Here is a 4545-nt window from a genome sequence, read left to right on the forward strand (position 1 = left end):
GGAAATCTGGATGAAAAGATTAAAAAATAGTACCAAAAAAAAATAGGCATGCCACCTAATATGGAGGTGAAAATTATTTCAATGATCTTTTCATTTTTATTTTCTTTGATTGGTTATTAAACTAGTTCTTTTTTGGGTACAACATGTGTTGATCTAGTTGTGAGTTCCATGTATTGACTTTAGTTGAATCCAATTTTTCAATGCAAATGTGAATGTCTCCTTTCTGTTTCATTTATTTATAAACAATTTTGCACAAGCAAGAATTGCTCTTAAGAATGGAGAATTGACACAAATAACTATAATTTTCAGCAGGTTACATTGTGCAAAGACCAACAATGGAACACAACATTCAAATCTGAGGATAGAACAAAATATTTTAAATATTTGTAGACCTAAGCACATAATGGACTCTTTCTTTTCCTTGGGATCACCCTTCTCACCATTCATACTATAATTTTCAATTATTTCTCACTCTTTTGTCAATGGTGCATCAATCCTTTCTAGTTCACCTCATACATGTCACTCATTTTCATTTGAGGCACAACTTGAAATGATATCACTAATTGTTTCCATCTTTTCATGTTATAGATCTTAATTGCAGTGAGTAGATATGTAAATTTTTATATAAATAAAATTATCCACGATGGTGATAAGCTACATTTGTGGCAAAGAGTGTACTTTACATGTTATTTCTAAAAATTAAAATGAAAGATATTTGAGGAGGCACACAATGATCAAAATATTCTAGTTCCCTTCAATTTGGTGCTAATTCCATCTCACTTTTGAAATAATTGTAAATGGAAAATCTAAAATTGTGTGAAAGTGACCTAGAACTACTCCACTAGTCTATTTATGGTAACATCTATACAACAATTGTTCCAATAATTTTAAGGAATAATTCCTTTTTATAATTTTTTCCCTTTCACATCTTGGTACCTTTTCACATTGATTTCATTATAGATAAAGTGTCAAATAGCTAGAGCTTGATCTTGTGCTTTGAATTCATCAAACGTAAAACTATAAATATTTATTATACAAAAAAAATTCATATATAATCTTTGTTAATACTTTCACATCTCTACATAATCTTTTCTAACTTCTTCAAGTTTTGTAATTTTTGAAATGGTCAACCTGAGTTATTTGTTCTTTCAAGTTCTAGTTTCTCTACATGTTCCTTGTTTGATAGATTTTTTGTGTAACCTACCAACTCTATTGCATTTAAGAGTTCTTGGAAGGCATGGGAGAAGGTAGGGAGAGAAAGATCCAAAGTGTTGGTACATTGGAAAATGATTCTAAGTCCACCTCTCTATAAGCCCTCAAATGAGAACAGATAAACTCCTCAAAAAAGCATCTATTCCTAGGAATTTTGAAGGGTGTGAACATTACATTAACATTATTAATACATTTAAATGGGTTGATGACACAAACAGCCTCAAAGTTGGACATATGTCCTATATATGGCTGAAATAGTTTGTATGCTACTTTTTGTATGCATTAACATGTTTAATATATCAACAAAAAATAAATGTCCACACTCAAAAGCTTTGATATTTCCTCTAATATTAGTGAATATTATTAAATTTAAATGGTAACCAATCACATAAATACTACTAGTTTGGAACCTTACATCATTGATGGTATAAATTTTCTAAAAGAAGCATTTCCATTGATCACAATTTCATTATAAGAAGAATGGTTAATCAATAGCCACAATCTATGGAACATGCACCAAACTTAATGTAAATATACTCATTTTCCAAAAGAATCATTTTCACTAATCAAACTTTCATTCCAAATAGAATGTTCAATTCACATTCATAGGTTATGGAGCATATGTCAAGAAAAGATGTGGAACTACAACCAAAATATGGAGATGGAATATAGAATGCTATAAAACATGGAGTAATTTGAATATGAGAAATACTATCAAAGTCTTTCTAAGTACCCCATGTTCCTCAATACAAAATGGAATATTGATCATAGTTCAAATTATTGAAAATACAATAGATCTTTATTTTAAATAATAGTGTTTATTTTAAAAGGACTATTGATCATATTTCAAGTTATTGAAAATACAGTAGATTTTTGTAAAAAAAATTAGCATTTATTTTTTATGATATACATATTTTGTAGTAGAAAACAATAAAATAATTGAAAAAAAAAACATTGTACTTTTGTATAGCCTTAAAAACTAACTACATTTTACTTAATAGATAACTGCATTTTACTTATATATATCATATATCATGTGAGAAGAACCCTCATTTATTTTGTGGTGAAATGAAATTCCATAACCTACTCCAAAGATCATTTTCACATGGGTAGAAAAGGTACATATAAAGATAGTTGCATTAAAATGATCTAAAGCATTATCAACAATTTCATTTTGTTTGAGTGATGTAACAACTTCCCTTGACCATGATACAACATTTTAGGAAGGAAATCTTGTAACTGTATTTCGTGAGCTATGTCTCTATGTCTAGAATGTGTGCCAAATTATTATAGGTCATTTATGTATCTAAACATTGCATGAAGTGACATTTCTTTGTAAAAAGACCGCCAACATTATCTATGTTCTCATACTCTTCATGCCACTAGTAGAAGATTGTTATTGCCTTTATCAAAGAATTCATTGAGTGCATATGATGCTATTATTGAAGTCATTGGAGATTCTAAGATACAAAATGAGACTAGCTTTGTGGAAAATGCATTGATTTAGATCTCTCAACATTTTTAAAGAGGGGTTATGAATGTTCATAATTTCAACATTTATAATCTTAGGAGCTTGAGATGATTATTTATAGAGTAGTTACAATTTAATTGATTGTGAGTGTTCTATTTTTAAATACTTTAAACCTTTTTTGTTTTGATTACTCCAATTTTGGACATCCTAAATTTAATTTAGTTGTGAACGCTCTAGTTTTTAGCATGTCTAATTTAGAAATTTAATTTTTTTGAACTCTTTTAAAGAGAGCATAAATTGAGGAATTTTGAAACTTTAGAGGGCTCATTTTAAAGGTAGAATATCAAGAAATGTAAAATTGTTAAATTATTATTTTTAAAAACATTAATTATTTGTTATAGGTTCAAAAGTAGGACCAACATTAATTAGATGAAATGATCACAAGACAAACAAAGAAACCATAATGAATGTAGAGATAATAGGAGTTTGAACTGAAAAAGTTTATTAGATTCACATTAAAATGTTAAAAAATAGGCTAACAAGAAATAGAAGAGCATATTTTAAGATAGTTGAGGTAAGTTTAGTTTATATAATGATTACAAAACTATGAGAACACATTGTTCTAATAAGATTTCAATATGAAAAGGAAAAAAATGTATTCAATTAATCATGATTTCTATATATGACACCTACATGTTTGAAAACATTACCTTTGAATAATATTTGTCGAAAATGACAAAACAAATCAAGAAGAAACTGTACTGACACTATTAAAAATTTCATGAAGCTAATTATAAATCTCTACAATAGTTAATTATTTTTCAATATTGAAAATCAAAATAGAAGAAATTTTAAAACTTACATATAATAAAACCATTGGCCAAAACTATAACTTCTTGACCAAGAATAACTAGTTGTGATCATAGTTTTTACAAGATATTGAATAAAACATGAAAATCCCTTGAAAATAATGAGCTCTTTTTCATATTTTTAGCCATTGAAGAAAGATAGTTTCCTCCCTTATTAATCTGAATCTACAGGCTATAATGATTGACATTTCAAACATAAGATGGACAAAACATCATCATCCCATCTTCAAACCAGATTCTTCTACACTTTCCAATCACTTCTTTGAAGCAATACTTAAGATTTGTTTTGGATAAAAGACTATGATTAAACAATATACCTACAACTAGTGGAACAATGCATAACCATTCTCTTACTATTTATAAACTATTACTATATTACTATTTGCTTCATACTAATGTTATGTATGTTTAGTAAAATCTTGTCACTATTTTCTAAAAATAATTATTAAATAACTTTTTATTTAAGGTCATGAGCTTATCCACAATAATCATTTGTATCTTTAAAACCCTACCATTATAATTTATAATAGTATAAGTTATAATTAAACTATCCATGAATCACACTTATATTTGTATGGAATCATTTGAGGATTGAGATACATAAGTATTTTTTAACTAGATATTTCTATAAATATAGATATTCCATATCATATGTTTTCCATGCCAATACTTTAATAGGGTGGAAACTAAGATCTTTTTATGTATGTATGGGTTCATTTGGTTTGTGGAATTTAAAAAACTAGGATTTCTACAAACCTTGGTTTAGCCAAATCAAGGTTTTGCAAATCTTCATTTCAATTTTTAGGATTTTACTTGAATCGTTTGTATCACTCAGAAGATGTGTGTGAAGACACATTTTTATGTGTACGCTTGGAGTTGAAGGAAAATTTCAAAAAGTAGTCCAATCTATTATTTTTACACTCCTTAAAAAATATAACCAAGTTTTGATTTTCAATTCCTACTTGCTAGTACTTAGGAAGTTGGAAAACCTAG

Source organism: Cupressus sempervirens, chromosome 3 (assembly GCF_028749045.1).
Source record: "Cupressus sempervirens isolate cs-2001-9-10 chromosome 3, ASM2874904v1, whole genome shotgun sequence".
Lineage (NCBI taxonomy): Eukaryota > Viridiplantae > Streptophyta > Pinopsida > Cupressales > Cupressaceae > Cupressus > Cupressus sempervirens.